Source organism: Bos indicus x Bos taurus, chromosome 14 (genome assembly GCF_003369695.1).
Source record: "Bos indicus x Bos taurus breed Angus x Brahman F1 hybrid chromosome 14, Bos_hybrid_MaternalHap_v2.0, whole genome shotgun sequence".
NCBI lineage: Eukaryota > Metazoa > Chordata > Mammalia > Artiodactyla > Bovidae > Bos > Bos indicus x Bos taurus.
In genome coordinates this window covers 20,143,964-20,165,744 of record NC_040089.1, presented here as the reverse complement: position 1 = coordinate 20,165,744, position 21,781 = coordinate 20,143,964, and the positions used below count along the sequence as shown (strand labels likewise).

General features: G+C 47.5%; 1 long non-coding RNA gene across 1 annotated transcript; it reads right to left on the bottom strand.

The window, feature by feature from the left end:
* Positions 1–10,779: 10,779 nt before the first annotated feature.
* LOC113904157 lies at positions 10,780–21,739 on the bottom strand. Its single transcript, XR_003514428.1, has 3 exons — positions 21,569–21,739; positions 19,126–19,210; positions 10,780–11,117 (listed from the first exon to the last, which is right to left on the bottom strand). It is a non-coding gene; the product is annotated as an uncharacterized LOC113904157 (long non-coding RNA).
* Between the last annotated feature and the right edge of the window lie 42 nt (positions 21,740–21,781).

Sequence of the window (21,781 nt, the reverse complement as noted above, 5' to 3'; positions counted from 1 at the left end):
CTAGATGCTGCAAGAGAAATGCCAGGCCCACCCCCAAGCTGCCCAGCACACATTAATTGAGTGCCTACTGCATACCAGGGACAAGTCAACCAACCAGCACTTTCTCGGGGATCAGTAAGATGGGCAATGCTCAGAATACAGGTGGGATAAAGTGTAGTATTCTGCTTAGAATGCAGAGTCAGGCAATAGTCTTCACGTTTCCCACGCTTTCCAGTTTTCTCTCTGCCAGAAAGGCATCCTACAGCTTGGCATTCTTCTCGGAGAAATCTGTGACCACACTTATAAACAAGTAGCTATTTGTCATGAAGGAGCTTCTGTGTGGGGATACATGGACAGTCAGTGCACTGTCCACAAACCTCGAAGACCATGAGGGAAACGGAGATCCTGCAGGGCTGGGAGCTCCGGCCAGGTCCTACACCCATGCCCACGCTGCCTGGCTACTAGTGGGCCAGAGGACAAGCCTATATTTGGAACAGCTGAGTGTCCCAGGACCTGGCCAGGCATCTGAAGGCCATTCCAATATGGAGAGCAAGTTGTCCCACTGACCAAAAGCCTTCCCCTTCTGTCAAATGATAATTAACCAACAAATTAAATAATGTAACAAAAAAAAACCTACCTGGACAGTGCAGATCCACAAAATAACCACTGTCTACAGTGGGGCTTCTGAAAGTGAAGACAGTTCTGTTTTTAAATGCTCTTCAGACCCCAGGCCTGCACTCACTGGCCTCATGAGGCTGTTAATTAACAACTGTGACACTCACTCAATTGCCTAAACTGAGCTGTCAACCTGCTCACCCAAGAAGCTGCTACAGGACCAAACGTAAGGCATGACCTCGACTGAGAACAGTCCCTTTGACATCAATCCCTCCTGGTCCTCCTCGTCTCAGGTGACACTTCAGACTCCACCATCCTTCACATGGCCACCACTTAGTCCAGAAACAGCTCACCACCCCACGCTGGCCACTGAGTGCAGGTGGGGGTAGCTCCTAGAAACAGGAGTTTGTCTCCTAAGAGAAGGACACATAACCCCTCGACTCCCTCTGAACCTGCCAACTCAGCACGAATGTTGTCACATGGATGCTGAGAAAGATCAGAGAGAAGGAGGCAGCCTGATGTTGATACACCTGCAGTATCGGAGGAACTGACCTCTGAAATTCTCACTGTATGATGGTCGAATCAAGGGTTCGCTTGCAGGCAAGAGCTCCCTAGTGACTCAGAAAACATAGTATTCCTTCTGCCATGGTCCCTACAGATGAGTCTGAGAGTCCTCCAAAAAGCAGAGATTGAAAGACTGGCAACAGTCAGAGTACCATATTTTAGCTAAATGCAAATATTTGTTTTGAAATAAGTGTCGATTCACATGGCTCAGAAAGTAAAGAATCTGCCTGAAATGCAGGAGGCCTGGGTTCAATCCCTGGGTCAGGAACATCCCCTGGAGAAGGAAATGGCAACTCACTCCAGTATTCTTGCCTGGGAAACCCCATGGACAGAGGAGCCAGGTGGGATGACAAAAAGTTGGACACGACTGAGTGACTAACACTTTCACTTTTTCATAGGTCATTTAAACTTGATTTTAGAATTCCAATGGAAATATACTCCTTGGTATACCCCTCCAGGGGTAGGTGCATAGAGATCCCTGCTGTCACCAGGACTGGTGTCACGTGTAGAAAGCTTGCATCACTTTATACCCCCTTTTCTTCCATCACTCAAAAAAATTATTGGCTTAAATATTTCTTCTCACGTATAATGCTATATCCAGAAGTTTCATAAGTTTTGCTTAGACTGTCAGACACCATTTAGAGAACTCAACAAGAGAAGGCAAACACACTGTATTCTCACATTTTCTCTCTTTCCGCTCATCCTGCCCTGCTCCCCAGTCTCCTGGGGCTCGGATGACTCAGCACTGGCCCCTACAGCTGGCTCCCTCTGGGCCATTTGCTGGTGTGGGTGGGTTTGGGCAGGATCAGGTTGTCGTCTAAAAGCTTCCTGTCCTACGAGGCTCCCTTCCCTGGTCCTCAACCATGTCTTAGCTTCTGGATTATTCGGGCCCAGGTCTGGGGCACGAGGCGGAGAGAAACCAGGGACCCCTGCCCCACTCTGTGTTGTTCTCAGGGGCCTCTTGGTTCCTGTCCACCTGCCTGCCTCCACCGTCAGACTCTCACTTCATGTATTAGACTTTTGACGCCCACTGATTTCAGTTGTGCTTCGTGGAGGAACAGGAAAAGTGCGTCTAATTCATCCTCCTGAAAGAGGAAACGCCTCCGTCTCTGTCCGGTCACTGCGGAGGGGAAGGGGGGTTGCTTTTGCTTTTTGATTGTTTGGTTTAGTTGTTTTGCAAGCAAGAATCATGGCATTTTTGCGACATAAAGACAATATTTTCTCAGTTTCAGACTGAATTCACAGTTTTCTGAATGAAGCAGAGAGGCATCATAATAACAAGCTATCAGAATTCAACTGAACGATGGGAACCAGGCCGAGGCCCAGAGCCCCATGCAGACCCCGGGTGAACCAGGACACACAGGCCTCCAGGCCCCCCGGGGAGGAAGAGGAGTGTGGACAGTCCTCCCAGCCACCTCCCTCGCTTTGGGTTCCACTTCCACAGGCCTCTGATTCAGGAGAACGGCCAGCAACCAGGCCAGCTGCTCTGCGCCCGCTGCCCGGAGAGCCGTTGGGGACGCATAGGCCCAGAGGCCAGGCTATGAGTCCACTCAGGGAAGGAGCGACAGCGCCTGTCTTCCCTGCTCTGGGTTCATCCCACTCCGGGCTCCCGAGCCTGCAGCTCAGCTCCCAGCCGAGCAGGAGGGGCCTGGCGGCAGGCCGCGGCAGCAGGAACTCCTCTTGCAGACAGCCAGTCTGCGGCCGGTGGCCCACAGAAGGCCACTCTGTTCCCGGCCACCGGCAGCATCCCCACTGCACAGGCCTCGAAGGGGGAGGCTCTGAAAGGACTGTTTTTTTTCCCTAGAAAACACAGCACTCTTATTTCCTTGGGGGTGCAGCAAAAAAAAACGGGCCAGGACCAGATCGGCAAATGCTGGGGAGTCAGCAAGGACATTTATCTCCAACGCTGGGGCACGGGACAGGTCGCTGGGAGGCACTTGGAATGCTTCAGTAAATCATCGTGAAACATGAAAATAAGAAAGCATTTGCTAAACACGTCTGGGAGGAGGCTTTCATGCCTCTGCTTTTTTCTACCAACTGCTGCTCCTGGGAGAGTCGACGGGGCTGCTGGAATCCAACAGAAATTGGGTATTTGTTTGAGATGGGAGGGGGGAGAAAGCAGTCCATGCCTAGAGTCTTGATTTACACAGGTTTCTGAGGTCAAAGAAAATTCAGCTGGTAAACCCATGTGCGTATGTTATAGGAAGTGTAAAAAAAAAAAAACAACAATAAAAAAAACCAAGCAGGAATATATCTCCTGGATGTGTGCATTCTTAACAAAAGGTCTATTGAAAAGTACCATATCATTTGCTTTCCCTTTCATTAAAATATAAGAATTGGTTTCCTTAAAAATCTGTGAAAAGAAGCCACATTCTTTTATGAAGCAGGCTCGTGAGCAATGTTGCACTAGTGTGGACGCTGGAAGCCCAAGACCATCAGGAGACACACACTGGGGCTCAGCTCCCTTCTTGGCAGGCAAAGCCCTGGTTTGTTCTGAGCAGGAGGTGGAACCACATGAAAGCAGGAACCCCTTCCAGCCTAGAATCCGTCCCTTCGTGATGCTGGCCCATCCTTCCTTGAGGCCCTAACCCAGCCTGACAGCCACTTTCTCCAGGAGCCTGTCTGCAGCCCAGACTATGGGCTACCCCATGCTGTCTGTGCCCCCGGTTTCCATCAGGGACTGAATCGAGTCCCCCACACACTTGGGGCTGAAGTCCTGACCCCAGGACCTCAGTGGGGGATACACTTGGAGAGAGGCCTTTAAAGAGGTGGTTGAAGGTCCTGTCTAAATGGTGTCCTCATAAGAAGAAGAGCTTCAGACCCAGACACATAGAGGGTGATGGTGAGACAACAAAGGAGATGGTCACAGGAGAAACCTGCCCTCCAACCCTTTATCTCCAACTCCCAACTTGAGGACCATGAGAAGCTGCACGTCTGTGACACTTGTTACAGTCATCCTGGCAAAGAAACAGCCTCTCACACTCCGTGACATCCAGCTCCCAGCCTCGGGCAAAGGAAGACGCAAAGCTGGCTTGTTGGTGACCCAGTTTGCTGTTATATAATACATAATAACGTAAATATATGTAATGACATATGTAGTATATACAATACATATAGATTAGATAAATTAATACAGTGATGTCTCGTGTGACATAATTGATGTATAATTCTATGTAATGTATATAATATGTTATATTTGTGTAATACAGAATAATACATTATGTAATATAACACTATGCATCACATAGCATGATATACACAGAAGAAATATAAGGGTGAAAAAGAGAGCTGCAATTTTCTGAAAACTAAAAAAATGTACTGAGTTCTAAAAACATTCTGTAAGTAAGATGCTTATAAAATATTTAAAAGAAAAACTAAAAATCTAGCAGCCTTCCATCGGACTTTTGCTCCCAGGAAGATGTCATAAACAAGTTTTTCCCTTTCTTCCTGTTAAGCACAAATAAAAGCAATAAACAGCATATCTAACACAAACACAGAGGCAGGAGAAGGCTGGTAGCTAGAGAACAAAGTCACAGGGCCTGTAGGTGGATGTAAAAAAGAAAAGTCCCTGAAAGAAAGGAGGAAGAAAGTGTATGGAAAACTATTCAATGAAATAATGACTCAAAAATCTTCAAATTTGGCAAAGGACATAATCCTACAGATTTAAGAAGCTGAGAAAATCCCAAACAGGATAAACCCTAAAACATCCTTTCCAAGAAACATGCTAGTCACATTACTAACATGTGAGGGCAAAGGGAAAAATCTGGAAAATAGGAGAGGAAAAGAACATGCTTTCTCTAGGGGAAAAACAATTTGAATGAGAGTGAAGTTCTCTCCAGAAATTAGAGTCCACAATGTTTTTTAAGATATAATAGAAAAGAACTATCAATCCAGAATCCTATACTGATAAAACACCCTTCAAGAATGAAGAGAATTCAAGACTTTCTCAGATAAAGAAAACATCGCTGCTTGCAGAACTGACTCAACAGCGGGCTAAGTGAAGTTCTCTAGACAGAAAAGCATGTCTGACAGGAGACTTGGAGCAGCAGGAAATGAGAACAATGGAAAGAGTAAAAATATGTATCTAGACAATGCATGTCCTTCTCCTACGGAGTTTTCCAACTTACTCTTGATGATTAAAACAAAAATTATAACACTTTCTGGCGTGACTCTAAAAATACATAAAGAAAATACATAAGACAATTGTATTTTAAACAAGGTTATAAACGGGATGTAAAACAAGGTAGTCTCCAAACTTCATTCAAACTGGAAAATACTGACATCAGTAGTCTGTGACTAAAACAACAATAATAACAACTAGAAAGAGAGAAAGAGTTACATTTAAAGACACTAAGATAAATCTAAATGAAACTCAAAAGACGTGTTCAACTAACCCAGAGAAAGCCAGGGAGAAAAGACACAAAGAAAAAAAAAAACAATAAATAAATAAATAGAAAAGAAAAATGAAAGGGTAGGTTTAAGCCATAGCAATTAATAATTATATTAAGTGAGAGGTCATCACTTAAAAGACAAAAGTTGGCCCAGGGGATTGAAAATTATGACACAATTATAAATTATGACAAGCTATATAGTAAAGATGCATCATGCAAACATTAACCCAAGGAAAGGAGCTATCAACATCCATATTCCTATCAGGTAATGGAGACTTCAGAGCAAAGAGAAACACAGCGGCAGAGAGGAACAGTGCATTATGGTGAAAGGTCTGGCCGCCAAGAAGACATAACCGTCACGAATGTGTATGCACCCAACCACAGGGTTGTGTAAGTTATCAAACAAACCATGATAGAGCCGAGAGGGGAGACAGCAAGCCCACAACTCCATGTGGAGATGCCACGACCCCTCTCTCTGCACTTGATGGACAGTGACTCAGAAAACCACCAGCTACGTGGAAGGACTCAGTGGCACCATCAGCCAACAGGATCCAGTCAACACATCAAGAGACACCATATGCTGGTCGGAAAACAAAACCAACAAGTTTAACAGCATTAAAATCATACAGAATGCTTCCTGCCCATAACAGAGTCAACATAGAAACCAAAAATGGGAAGATACTTCTTTCTGTGGTGGATTCATTTCGATGTTTGGCAAAACTAATACAATATTGTAAAGTTTAAAAATAAAATAAAATTTAAAGAAAAATAAATAAATAAATAAATAGTCCATGGGTCAAAAAGGAAGTCTTGGGAGAAAGAAAGTGTGCATTGAACTGAATGAAAATGAAAATGGTCCATATTAAAATGTGTGGTGTGTGGCTAAAGCAGTGCCAGGAGGGCCATTCATAGCACTAAATGTTTATATCAGAAAAGAGGGAAATCCCCACATCGGGGATCTAGGCTTCCCACTCAAGCACCTAGAAAAGTAAACACGAAACAGAAGGAGGGAAAAGCCCAGAAACCACTGAAATTAGAAGCACAAAAACAGTAAAGAAAACCCATGAAACAAGAAGCTTTTTCTTTGAAAAGATCAACAACACTGACAAACCTCTAAAAAGACTTACAGGAAACAAAGAGAGAGGGTACGAGTTTCCACTCGTGGGGATGTTACAGTCATCCCCAGTCCTGCAGTCGTCAAAATGGTAATAAGAAAGTGACATGGGCAAGTCTGCACACGAGAATGTGACAGCTTAGATGAGTGGACCAATTCCTTGAAAAGCACAGACTACCACAACTTACCCATTATGACACATGGAATTTGAATAGCCTTTTAACTATTTGGGAAATCCAATTTGTTACTAAAAACATTCCCCAAAGGTAATCTCTAGGCACAGAGCGTTTCCCTGAAGAATGCTACCAAAACCTTGTAGAAAAATTAACATTAACTGTTTAAACTCTATTCTGGAAAATAGAAGAACTAAGTTACACCCCAGGCAGAATGAACAGCCGTGTCTGAGCTCCTGCCAGGGGCCAAGAAGACACAGGCTTTCTGAGCCACAGCTTCGGGCAGGGCTATGCTAGGTAGGCCTTTCAAGTAGCTGACAGAATCACAGGGTTTATGAGAAAGCAGATGCAGAAGAAAATAGTTAATATAAAATCTGCTAAGCATTCCAAAGTGAGTATAGAAAGGATGCCGATGGGAACAGGGGCGGAGGTAAGATGTAAAATAGAAACATTTTGGATTATAATAAACTTTAAAGTGCTTTGTTGTCAGATCTTTTGAGGAATTGCACATGTATTTAATAACAATCTGAACCATTAGAAGGTTGGAGGATATTAATGAAAGACCAAGTCTGTGTTGTAATTAGCACACTGATTTGCATGTAAAGCATAGCTGAGCACAGAAACGTGTCTATGTAGCCACAAGCCCTGGGTGTGTTATCAATTTATCAATTTTAAGCAAATAATTCGCCATGTGTTTAGAAATTTAAATTGTAACTTCATAGGATGTATGACATGGGACAGCCTGAGTGCACGAGGTTTTGCTATAAACACTAGTGAATTTTTGGTCTGCTTGAAAACAGAAGATTCCTTCCAACGAAGTGAGGTCAAGTGTAAAACATCAGATACAATGTGATAAAGAGCACAAAGTAATCAAGTTGCTCATGTAACCTCACAAATAGATGTTTACTTTTCAGATTCTGGTCTTCACCTTAAACTTCTCTGGCAGGAAGAAGTCTGCTTGACAAGGCATATAATAACATAAACTGAATCTGCACTCAGCTGAAGCGTCGAGGCCTGTGCAGAGCAGCCTCGCCGTTCCCGGGCTCCCCTCGCAGCATCCATGTCTGCTGGGAACTCTCGGCCGAGGGGCCTGCGGGGGCTGCGTTCTCCGCCCAGAGAGCACTGTCCACATCCATCTTCCAGGGGAAATAGCTGTCCAGGGGCCGCAGGCCGATAAGAAGTGGCAAGTGACAGATGAGGCACCAGCACCGGCGGACAAATGGCCCCTGGGGACAGGAGAGCCTATGAAACGGCAACTGCAGTTCAGCCGGCCACTGCAGGCCCGCCAGAAACATCACACGAGTGTGCACTGTGCACACACACGAGCGCAGACATAGAAACAACCACCAGAGCGCTAGGAAAGCACATTCTGAAGTGGCGCTCGCCCTTCGCTCCAGCGTGAAAATGGCAACTGACCCTCTCTGACCCTCAGGTCCCTCCAGCACAGCTCTGAGAGGAGAAAGGGGCCTGCCTCCCTGGGCCCACCTGGGCTCAGACGCTTCAGGACAGGCAGCATGCCGAGAGTGGCGTCCGGCACGTGGTCAGTCCTCAGTGACTGCAGCTGATCTTAAAGCAAGATGAGGTGCCCCATTGCCACCTTTCGGGTGCCTACCCTCCATCTCCAGCTTTCTACCTGTCACAACACGCTTCCCCGATTATAAATGCTGCCAAACTCCAATCAGCCAAGCTCACAATTTGTTCTGAGGACAAATCTTTATCCTTAACTGGCCTATCCGGCCCTCAGCTGTGTTTCCAGATGCTCGACACCCTGGATTCCACCTCCAGGTGAGGGAGGGGGACTCCCTTCCCGCTGGTCTCTGTCGCGGCCCTGGGCACCCACATCTGGGCCACATAGGGAAGGATCCAGCAGCCGGGCCAGGAGCAAAGCTCAAGGGCTGCAGGGCCCGCTCACCACCTCGGCTCCTCCTGGAAAAGCACCAGCTATTTTTGAAACAAAGTACTTCCTTGAGCCCGAGAAAGTCCATATTAGTAAAAGCACGGGGACTGCCTCCCGGCCCTTCCTCTGGCTCTCTCTCCCGGTTATTTTTAGCAGTTCCTTTCTCCACACCGGCCATGGAGAGAGAGGAAGCAAGCGTGTCCCTAGGGCGACGCTGTGACCTCATGGCTCCCCGGCCATGGGGTCCCCACGAGGCTCAGGCTCCAAGACGTGTGTGCCACCCCGGGAGTCACTGGACTGCTCAAGCCTCAGTCCTCTGCCCACAGAGCAGTTCTGCACAGAGAAGGGACCTCAGCCCAGTGCCTGGGAGTTCTGGACACAGCCCTGGAGTGAGAGGCAGCCTCAGCTCGGCATACCCCATTATATAAGAGTCTCCCAGAGATCCATCTCCAACCATCCTCGGAGGTTTCCTGATACTCTTGGCCAAGACCCCCAGAAGCGCATCCCTCAGAGCCGCTGGAGGCCACAGGCTGCCTCCTGCCTCCCCCTGTCCCACAGAGCCATGTCCCCCAGAAAGAGATGCCACTTCTCTTTCCCTGAGTCCACGCTGCTGTGGACCTGCTGTGACAGGGGATTGGGGCTGGAGGAGGGGCAGCCTCGAAGCAGTGTCCACCCCAGCTCTTCCCACAGGATGAGGCTGAGCCCCCTTTCCGGAGGGCTCAGAGAGGGGGCCACTCTGAGTGAGAGGGGGAGAAGAGTTCACCTCCCCTGGAGGCAGTGCTGGCCAAGAGCAGGGCCACCTCGCACCCTCAGGGCCACCATCGTCACTTCCCAGGAGACGCACAGAGAATGTTGAACCAAGCTGAGCCCAGATCACCAAGCACAGACCTGGGAAAAGACAGCTGGCCGTGGTTCTCAGCCACAGAGACTGGTCTAGGTGTCCATAGACACAGCTGATTCAGCCTGGCTGCAGCCCAGGCCTCCAGGCAGCTTCCCCCATGTACCCGGCCTCAGGCTGGTACATGAATCCCGAGCTGCCCCTCGCAACGCCAAAGGAGATCTGACTTCCCTGAGGAGACACAAGCGGGTCGCCCTGGTCAACACGCAACTCGAGAGGAACCCTAAGCTTCCCGACACTACTCCACGCAACCCACGAAATTCTCCCCTGCACGCTTGAGGTGCATGCTGCTCCCCTCCCTGAGGTGCCCCCACATGCCTTCACCTGGTCCTGGGAGGCCTCTCCCCTGACCCTGGCCCTGTGACGCCCTTCAGGCCATACATGTGGCCCTCTGACTCATGGCTGGTGTCCAGCAGGTCCTAGAATACCACCTGCCCACTGCATGGGCAGAGACCAGTAACACCTGCTGGGTTCAGACTGACATGGTTGCTTCCCTCGGAGCCGGGATGGGCTCCCAGCCATGCACGGCTCCACTCCACGGGACCCCTCAGACCTGAGCCCCCATCATGTGATTTCCCTTCACCCAGAACTGGTCTGGGGCAGGAAGCCTGTCCACCCCAGCTCCTGGAAAAGGACATGTGACTCCAAGGGTATCTTATGTCACAGTCCCTGAGGTGGCACAAACCCACCCACAAGGGAGACCAAGGCCAAGGTCTGGCAAAAGCAGCCCCATGCCTGGCTTCAAGCCTGTCACCATGGGGAGGTGACGAAAAGAATGGACCCCAGGAGGGAGCCTCCTAAGAGATGGGCAGATTTCCCAGGAACAGTTCTTGAGGAACTTGAATCAAAAAAAGAAAAAAGAAACTGATGTCGTAGAGAACAGACTTAGGGACACAGGTTGGAGAAGAGGAAGGAGAGGGCGAGATGATTGGAGGGAGAAGCATGGATGCATGTGTACCACCGTATGTAAAACAGATAAACAATGGAAATTTGCCGCATGACCCAGGGAACGCAAGCTGGGGCTCTGTAACCACCTAGAGGAGTGGGAAAGGGTAGGAGGTGGTTCAAAAGGGAGGGGAAATATGTACACCTATGGCTAATTCATGTTGACGTATTACAGAAATGAAAGCAACATTGTAAAGCAATTATCCTTCAATTAAAAATAAATGTATTAAAAAAAAAAAACTGATGTCCAAACTAACAGTACAAAGGAGAGAAGAGTGTGTGCATGCAGAGCTTTATGGGATGTCCCCTGGGCTCAGCTGAGCCATGAAGGAGTCAGTCCACACCACACAGGGCCAGCTGAGGTCAGCAGAGGGGTCCAAGCCTCCGATCTTGCGTCCAGCCGGAGAGAGCAGGGGAGAATGTAACGGATGCGAGCAGTCCTGGTTCAGGTCCAGCCTGGCCTCTGATTGGCTGGTTGGTTCATCCTCCTGGTCATGGGCTTCTTCCCTGAGAAGATCAGGAAATGCCCCGAGGCCATTGCCTAGGATGAAATGAAATAACGACAGAGAGGTCAAGTGAGCCCAGCTCAGGCACTCAGGAACCTGTGCTTCTCTGAGTGAGCCAAGGAGAAAACTACATGTAGGCATTTTGTGACCATTGTAGAGACAACATTTGGACTGTTTCACAGCCCCCTTCTTTCCAACACTGCTGCAAATGTAAACACTTCTATCTGACACCCTCACACAGACCAGAAAGCTCTGAAGGCTGCGGCCTCGGGGAGAAAGGATCAGGGCCCCATCCAAGCAGCTCATTGGGTCCCAAAGGTGGCCCAGCAATCAGGACAGCAGGGGTCGGGGACCAGCCAGGCTCAGCACACCGCCCACATGGGAGGGAAGCCAGGTCCCCCATAAGAGTGAGACAGTGGGGGAGCCACAGCTGGCAGAGAGGATGCCCCTTCACGAGATGCCCCCTGACATCCTCATCAAAGAGGATCTTTTCAGCAAGCGTTGAATCACTTGAAAATGCTTCAAAGTATATATGTCTATATGGAACTCACAGTCCTCCTACTAGAGCAGGACTCAGCTCACACCAGACCTTCTGCAGAGTCGGGCCCTGGACCACACTCCAGGTGTCACCAAGGGCATCTCCATGTCCCCTTCTGGCATGGTATTTCTCCACCTCCCAGAGCTTTGCTCATGACCCAGAATCAGGGAAATGAACCATTTTTAAATATAAATAGGGACTGACTTATTTATATTTCCCATCAATTAATTACATCAATTCCCAGGTTATGTGGACACACACACACACAATGAGAAACATCCATGGTTCAAACAAGACTTTGAAGCAGAGACATTTAAGAACTTGGTTTCCAGAATAAGAAGAAACACGTTGGAACCGAATCAAAGCTCTGCAACCAGGCTCGATTTTTGTATAAATGCAAGGTTCGCAGAGCACTGAGGAGAAGCCATACCTAAGTTCTCAGACTTAATGAGAAATGGCAGGATCCCCAGTGAATGCAGCCAACCCCTGAGAACTCCATACCAACCATCCTTCCATCAACCCCAAGGAGACTTAACCTGGCTCCCTCTCTTTTGACTGAGATTTCTATCTCCTCTCGTCTCCTGAGTTCCTGCTGGTCCCACCCCATCCCTAACCCAGCAGAAGCCACACTCCCAGCCACAAAGTCAGCTTCTCAAATGAGGCGTTGCCTTCTGCAGAAAACCAACGCATCAGCCCATGGAGATTATAAAACAAGGCTGCTTAGCCGATGATCTAGGCTGTCTCTCCCAAGTCATCAAGAGCGGTCATCTTGTTAACCGCATCCTCTAAGATCAGGGTTAGTCACACTTTGCTTCATAGGTTCCCAGGTCTGAACTGAATGGACGTGCTTCAGGGGACTCCAAAGAAGCACTAGAGTCATGAAGTTTCATTGACAGGAATTCCCCTGGTTGGAGACTCGGGGGAAAAATAAGTAGAAGCAACAGTGGGCAGGGTCCCTGAACCCCTTGTGTACAATGAGTCCTGAACAGTCACTTGAGCTTCAGTAAGAGATGTGTAGATCTGCCAGGTTTAGAACCTGACCTCCATCAGGAAATGATTTCACCAGGGATGAACCAAAAAGAAGGAGGTATCTGATTCTTTCTAAGCTCTCCTTGAAGGAAATACATTCAAATGTGTAAAATCAATATCTTATTAAAGGAAAGAATCCATTGACTCTGACCTTCCAAATGTGAGCAAACTGTGCTGTTTCTACTCGGTATAAAACCCAGGGTGGGATGTAAAAGAGAAAGTGAAGGTTCTGCTGATCTTGAGGCTGAAATCCACCGAGTCCTAAAACATGATGATGAACAGCAGGAAAATTGTAGGAAGCTAATTATCTACAAACTCGAACCCGACACGGACATGTCGAGTGATGTCATCATAACTGAAGCACTGGCGGGACTCTTCATTGTTTAACTGGGTCTCTCCTCAGCACAGGACATGACATCACCTCACGGAACACAATACGGGTTCAAGGTAGGCAGATGCTCAGAAACAATAGGGGAGGAAAAAAAACAGAAAGCCTGCTTTCAAAGCTCCAAGGATGTCACTGCAAGGGACACGTGGATTTAAGCTAAAAAAAAAAAAGTGAAGGGAATGTGATGTGCTTTTCGGAAACGTTATGGAGAGTATCCTTCTTCCCTGGGGAGAAAACACTTCCTCCGGCTAACACAGGAAGGAAGGGTAGGCGGACGCCCTGGCAGCCGTGGGGAAGAGGTGACAATTCAGAAGGTTCCCTCAGGACCACCTCTGTTTTCTGTTTGAAGGAGGTGGTGAGGCTGCATGCTCAGGTGTGACACCCTCAGAGTGCCCAGAGGAACAAAGGAAAACAGCAACGGCTCTCCCACATCACCCGGACGACCAACTTCCCCACCCCGAGTTGTTATATTAGAATGAGCTTTTGTTGTTGTTTAGGTGATGACGTGTGTTCCAAGGCAGGCTCTTAAAACCATGTGCTCTCCTTTTTGTAGAACAGTCACATGTGTGTCCCAAGACCAGTGTTCAGAGAAGCAGGGGAATACACAGGACCCCTTCATTCATTTATCTGTTGTATGCATTTATCTGCTTTCAGAACATCACGGGCATTGCCCTTAACATGGATTAAATTATCTGGTTTTGACTGAACTAACTGTGAAAAAAAGGGACAAGTAGGTTAAAGTCATTTCTTCACAGAAACACTGATTTGAGGGTAATGGTAACAGGAAAGGCATAAGCCCATGAGAAGAGCACAGCGCCGCTTCAGCCCCTGCCCACGGGGCTCTGCCATTGAGAGAAGGATGGCAGGATGATCTCGTCAGATCTGCAGAAAGATGGCCACCAACGAATGTATTCTCTGATCTATGAGATTACAAATGAATCACTGAAGAGGAAGCTGCGACTAAGAGAGCACTGCAGTTGAAAACACGAACTAATGACAGCACGGGCAGTAAGACAATTAAAAATAAGCATGTAGAACAGGGAGAGTAAATTGTAAAAAGCTTTACAATTTTTAAGGTATTTAAGGCTGGGTATACTCAACGTAGTACTTTACAAACTTTTTTTTAACTTGAGAAATATTTATAAATCTTGCTTGGGCTCTCTCGCTTCATAGGAAGAGAAAAAAAAAATAGCCAAACAGTTGGGGAAACTCTTGCTCTTCCTGGAGACAACATATCAAGATTATAAGCCATTCATTCTTCAGCATGCACAACTGGAAGATGCACATGAACAATTATGTATGGAGCATATCCCCTTCCTATCAGGGATCGGCTGCACCATTTTGCTGGACAGTATGTATTGTTCAGGGTTGCTGCTGCTGCTGCTAAGTCGCTTCAGTCATGTCCGACTCTGTGCGACTCCATAGACGACAGCCCACCAGGCTCCCCCGTCCCTGGGATTCTCCAGGCAAGAACACTGGAGTGGGTTGCCATTTTCTTCTCCAATGCATGAAAGGGAAAAGTGAAAGGGAAGTCGCTCAGTCATGTCCAACTCTTCGCGACCCCATGGACTGCAGCCTATCAGGCTCCTCCATCCATGGGATTTTTCCAGGCAAGAGTACTAGAGTGGGGTGCCATTGCCTTCTCCGTTGTTCAGGGTAGGTGATCTGTAACACAAGACCTCAAGTTTCAGGGTGGAAGAGCATGGAAGACCTTCTTACTCAGTGTCCACAGAAGGTGTCTGTCCTCCAAAGATCAACCTCAAACCCCCAGGCTCCCAACACATGTTCCCCCCCACCCATCCAGGGCAGCACACGTCCTCTGCCTCCAGGGTCAGGAGGGATGCGCTGTGGCCAGGCTGGGCAGCCCCTCCCACTTCTGCCCACGTCCCTCTGACCAAGGCCTGGCGATGTGGTCCCATCTTGATGCAAAGCCCTGAGAAGGGTGGTCCCCCCACAGAAGCAGGAGGGACACTAAGGGTGTGCTCCGAACCATCACAATGCATCTCAACACATCTAAGCTTACACGTTTGATTAACTGTATTTCAAGAACAAAATGCTGTGAGTCTCTCAGTAACAAAAATGGCAGAGAAGTATGTTCTCACATAAAAGGAAGTAGTAATTAAAAAGAATATCACATTAAAGATAAAATGCGAAGCTGTGAAACTTTGACCACAGTGAAAAAACAAAACAAATCTCCCTGAGTAATGCTCTGGAGACAACAGCAGGCCATTAAGTGGGTCATTTGTGGTCAAAGTACTTCAGTGACGAAGTTAATTCAAGGAGAACAAAGTCTGTAATGTAGTCAATTTTATAAAGCGGTGACTTACAGTGCTGCTGCTGCTGCTGCTAAGTCACTTCAGTCATGTCCGACTCTGTGTGACCCCATAGACAGCAGCCCACCAGGCTCCCCCGTCCCTGGGATTCTCCAGGCAAGAACACGAGTGGGTTGCCATTTCCTTCTCCAATGCATGAAAGTGAAAAGTCAAAGTGAAGTCGCTCAGTCGTGTCCAACGCTCAGCGACCCCATGGACTGCAGCCCACCAGGCTCCTCCATCCATGGGATTTTCCAGGCAAGAGTACTATTTGATAGTAACTCACAAGGAGGAGGGTGGGGGATGAAGGTGGACCTTCTGTGCATCAGTGATGCTCACTGTTCAGAGCACTTTGGAGAAGACAAATGCTGTGAGCATCCAGGATGAGCACGATCACTTAGTTTCCTCAAAGACGGGCATTCTGGATTTGCTGGCATTTTTTGTCATGTGCGGCTCATCCAACATGTGCTTTTGACCCTGCCGGCGAGGGAGGGGTGGATGAGCAGTACAAGCTCAACAACCCACAGATGACAAACACACTCAGGAAATTTGGAATAGATAACTTCCTACCCTGACGTAGGCCATCTGTGAGAAACCTACAGCAAAGAGCACATGTGATGTGAGACAATGGCACCTTTCCTCCAACAAGAGAGGCAGAGCAGGGGTCACTCTCACCACTGCCCTTCACAGCACACCGGAAGGGCGGGAGCAGGCATGCCTGCTGCCCCCTGTGCTGGAGGCATGTGCCCAGTGTTGATTTTAAAAGGCATACAGACTGGAAAACAAGAAGTAAAAATGCCCCTATTTATAGACAGCATGATCATCAATGCAGAAAAACTTAAATAATCTACAAAAAAATCTAGTAGAAGAATATATGAGTCCAGCATGGTTACAGCATACAAGGTCTGTATATAATTATCAGGTATATTTTACGTACTATCAAAGAACAACTGCAATATTAAATATTGCATTTATATTAGCATCAAAAATACTTACGAATACATGTAACAATAGGTGCTCAGATGTGTACACATAACACCTCAGAACAATGCTAAGAGAAACTAATGAAGACCTAAATAGAAAGACCTACCATGTCTGTGAGGGACTGGGGGCAGGAGGAGAAGGGGACGACAGAAGATAAGATGGCTGGATGGCATCACCGACTTGATGGACATGAGTTTGGGTAAGCTCCAGGAGTTGGTGATAGACAGGGAGGCCTGGCGTGCTGCGATTCATGGGGTCACAAAGAGTCAGACACAACTGAGCGACTGAACTGAACTGAACCATGTCCCTGGACCAGAAAAACCGATACTGTTAAGACATCAATTCAGTTCAGTTCAGTTGCTCAGTTGTGTCCGACTCTTTGCCACCCCATGAATTGCAGCACGCCAGGCCTCCCTGTCCATCACCAACTCCCCGAGTTCACTCAAACTCACATCCATCGAATCGGTGATGCCATCCAGCCATCTCATCCTCTGTTGTCCCCTTCTCCTCCTGCCCTCAATCCCTCCCAGCATCAGAGTCTTTTCCAATGAGTCAACTCTTCACATGAGGTGGCCAAAGTACTGGAGTTTCAGCTTTAGCATCATTCCTTCCAAAGAAACCCCAGGGCTGATCTTTAGAATGTACTGGTTGGATCTCCTTGCAGTCCAAGGGACTCTCAAGAGTCTTCTCCAACACCACAGTTCAGAAGATTCAATTCTTCGGCGCTCAGCTTTCTTCACAGTCCAACTCTCACATCCATACATGACCACTGGAAAAACCTCAGCCTTGACTAGACGGACCTTTGTTGGCAAAGTAATGTCTCTCCTTTTTAATATGCTATCCAGGTTGGTCGTAACTTTCCTTCCAAGGAGTAAGCGTCTTTTAATTTCATGGCTGCAATCACCATCTGCAGTGATTTTGGAGCCCCCAAAAATAAAGTCTGACACTGTTTCCACATCTATTTCCCATGAAGTGATGGGAACAGATGCCATGATCTTAGTTTTCTGAATGTTGAGCTTTAAGCCAACTTTTTCACTCTCCTCTTTCAGTTGCATCAAAAGGCTTTTTAGTTCCTCTTCACTTTCTGCCATAAGGGTGGTGTCATCTGCATATCTGAGGTTATTGATATTTCTCCCAGCAATCTTGATTCCAGCTTGTGCTTCTTCTAGCCCAGCATTTCTCATGATGTACTCTGCAAAATTGCTATATAGATCTGATGTAATCACAATCTTAGCAGGATTTTGCAGGGCGGGGGGCAACTAACAAGCTGATTTTAAGGCATGCCACCCTCATGGCACAAGGTGGATGTGTATGGCACAATTTTAAGGCACGAGTGTGGATGTGAGAGTTGGACTGTAAAGAAAGCTGAGTGCTGAAGAATTGATGCTTTTGAACTGTGGTGTTGAAGAAGACTCTTGAGAGTCCCTTGGACTGAAAGGAGCTCAAACTAGTCAATCCCAAAGGAAGTTAGTCCTAAATATTATCCAAAATCACTGCAGATGATAATTGCAGCCATGAAATTAAAAGATGCTTACTCCTTGGAAGGAAAGTTATGACCAACCTAGATAGCATATTCAAAAGCAGAGATATTACTTTGCCAACAAAGGTCTGTCTAGCCAAGGCTATGGTTTTTCCAGTGGTCATGTATGGATATGAGAGTTGGACTATGAAGAAAGCTGAGCACCAAAGAATTGATGCTTTTGAACTGTGGTGTTGGAGAAGACTCTTGAGAGTCCCTTGGACTGCAAGGAGATCCAACCAGTCCATTCTAAAGGATATCAGTCCTGGGTGTTCATTGGAAGGACTGATGCTGAGGCTGAAACTCCAATACTTTGGCCACCTCATGCAGAAAGTTGACTCATTGGAAAAGACCCTGATGCTGGGAGGGATTGGGGGCAGGAGGAAAAGGGGATGACAGAGGATGAGATGGCTGGATGGCATCACTGACTCGATGGACGTGAGTCTGAGTGAACTCTGGGAGTTGGTGATGGACAGGGAGGCCTGGCGTGCTGTGATTCATGGGGTCGCAAAGAATTGGACAGGACTGAGCGACTGAACTGAACTGATTTATTGGAAGGACTGATTCTGAAGCTGAAATTCCAATACTTTGGTCACCTGATGCGAAGAACTGACTCACTGGCAAAGACCCTGATGCTGGGAAAGATTGAAAGCAGGAGAAGGGGACGACAGAGGATGAGATGGTTGGATGCTATCACCGACTCGATGGACATGAGTTTGAGCAAGCTCCGGGAGTTGATGATGGACAGGGAGGACTGGAATGCTCCAGTCCATGGGGTCACAAAGAGTCGGACACGACTGAGCGACTGAACTGAACTGATGCCACCCTCAGTAAACCTCGGGCATTTGGCTTCCCCACCACTCACTTGCTTAAGGTTCCAAAAAATTACCAGAAATGTGTTAATAGCAGTGAGTGTTGAGTATGTATTTCAGGAAAATGTCTTCCTCACTCTCCAGCCCTTTAATGTCCCTTCTTTGCATTCACAGGGCTCTCCAGGACAGGCGCTGCAGAGGAAGGGCTCCAGGCTCCACCTGCTCAGGAACTCCCAGCTACCTCTCCCTAAGTGTGGACCACGGAGCATGGGCTGTGCTGCGAACTGCAGAAGGGTGACAGCGGACAGACACAGGGATTCAGAGATAAAACAGACACAAATATGGGGGGAAAGCAGGATCATGTGATTCACAGTCCAGCGGGGAGACATATCAGAGAGCCATCACTCACTGTGGGAAGCGCTGGGACAGAATGGTCTCCAGGCAGATAACGATTTACTCACGTCTCTGAAGAGCTGTCCTAGGGGACTGAGGGAAGGACAGGCGGGAGTCCTGGAGTGGGGAGACAGCTCCGTGCTGTTGGAGGGGCTGTGGGGAGCAGAAGAGGGGAGAGAAAGTGGTGAGAGATGGTCGCCTGTCTGAAAGGTTGGCTACAGTCCCCCCAGAACTTCTCAGTACTCTCCTACAACCTAAAACTGGTGTAGCTGGATATAAATCATGTAGATAAGTAACCTCTATATTTTCCTTTCATTAAAGTAATTTCATAGTAGATTTGTAATGTACCTGGAAATCAATTCTGTGATGTCATCTCCCACAGTTTCCAAATGCCTCCATTATAAAAGGTCCACATTAACTGAAATACTGTCATCAGTTTGACATCCAAGCTCTTTATCATAGCAAAACTTCAATTAATTGTGAGTCTAAGAGGAGGCTGTTTTGCAAACAAAATTAAAGGAAACACTCATAATCACTTTAATACACCGTTGTATCCACAAAAGTACCCATCCCAAAGCTGCTCGAACTCTGGACAGTTCTATGGCTATTTCTTACACAGCACAGAGTGAGCCCAGTTTTTGATTATTCTATTACTGATTGATTTGATATGAGGTAATTGTTCAGGCTTAATTTCTTCACTCGGAAAAAGCCCTTGGGACGCAGTCCTGCATCTCTTCCACACAAGCAACTAAACCTAAGAACAGAAATTACAACCAGTCTCAAAATACAGTCAGCAGACTCCATCAGGCCCACAGCTTGTTCTAAGGTATAAAAATATTAAGTTCAAAAAGGTACAAGAATGTAGAGAATGCTCTGAAGCTGGCCAACATGTGGACAAAACACACCCCTGATAAATACCTGCTTTCCCTGAGAAAGGTTTGCAAGACTGTATGGATGTGAGGCCAGTTCCACAACCCACTCTCTGAGATACTAGGGCGATGCTATGATGCGCTTGTAAAGTTTTGGCTAGGGAAATAACACAGAAGAAAGACCCGGGAGCGAGGGTGGGAGCAGGACGCCTCACCATGGTTTCTTGGCAGGTTCGGGATTTCAGCTGGTGGGACAGCTCTGACTCCTAATCAGGCTTCTGTCATACTGCCTTCCAGTGGCTTTTCCACTTTGAGGGAACATGGATGGCGGGACTCAGGCCTGAAGCCTATGAAGGAAGAACTGATCTGCTCCCCAAAGGTGCTTAGGAAGCTTCCGGCACATGAAGTCTGCAGAGATGCGTGGACACACAGATGTGCCAGCCGGGTGTCTGTTCAGCACACCTGGTAGACACGAGAGGGGCCAGCGGCTTCCCCTATTAACCACAAACAACCATTCTTTCAGCTGCTTGTCTCTATGATGAGCACCCCAACAATCTCTATGGACTAAATATTTGCCATAGCTCTGATATCTGACAAGTCCCTAAGGTCTCACAGTGAATGTATCCGAATACATCCATCCCCATTTGTTCCCTACACTCCTATTAGAAATGCCACACCTGCCCGACAAGACTACGCATAAGAATACCAGTTAGCCATTAACTGGCAAACTCACAATCACTATCACTTCATATTAGTTACTGTTCTCAAGGAATCTGCTTCAGGATAACACAGTGCCTGCCTTCCTCAAGCATGAATCCTTGACTCTGGATTCAAATAACATCCCAGTCTTCCATTCCATAACAAATGAAATAAGGAAACAGAATCAGAGACCTGATTTGGAATTGTTACTCATGGTCAGTAGAATTTTTCTGCTTTCCATTTTACAATGATAGTACACACACTATAAAATAATTTGTATTAAAAAGAATTACTGCTTCTGAAGTGAAACAAGTGACATGTTGGAGAATATTGTAGGACTTTTTCCTCCTGGCTGAGCTAACCCATGTTACTGTCTTAATTCAAACAGGGTGTCTCATCTGTGTTAAAAGCAAAAACTTCTCTCAGAGTAAAGATGTAAGAACTAGCCTTTGTTTGCAGTCAAAGAACTTGTCTTTCAAATAAGTAAAAGATTCATTTTGTTGGGATATTCTTCCAGAAAAGCAAGGTCAGGTTGTACCCCAGAGCCACTGTCCTTTGTCAGCGTGTCTTTATTTAAAAGGTTGACTCTTTATCCAGCTTAAAAAATTGCTAGGGGTTTTCCCCATATTCGACTGACAGCCTCCACCCCCACCTCAAGAATGAAAGGGGAAGGGAAAAATAAATAATTATTACAAGTCCCTCTTGCTCTCAGTAACAGCATCAAAACCTTGAAGATATCTTGCTGCAGACTCCCTCCTGGCATCAGAGCAAAAGGACTGGCAACCTGAGAGCAAGCCCCTCACCCTCCCTTCCTGCACAGCTGTCTTCCGGATCCACACCTGCTCATTCCTGCATGCCCCAGGTTCCCAGACCTCCCTGAGGACCTGGCGTCACGCTCACCACCCAAGACATCCCTGCACGGCGCGCACAACAAAATTCAGACCTTGACTCACGGTGCAGCACAGCAAAGGGGTTGTGAATCCGAGCCAGACACACCTGGATGGTCACTCGCCGATGTCACAGTCGGAAAGCGGTCGGAGGGCGCCTGGCCTGCTGCCCAGTGAGAGAGAGCAGACCCAGCAACCAATCAGCGGCCGCCCGAGGGTTGCCATGACCCCGCCGCCTGTTAGGACCGCGCCCTCTCCTGCCCAGCAGC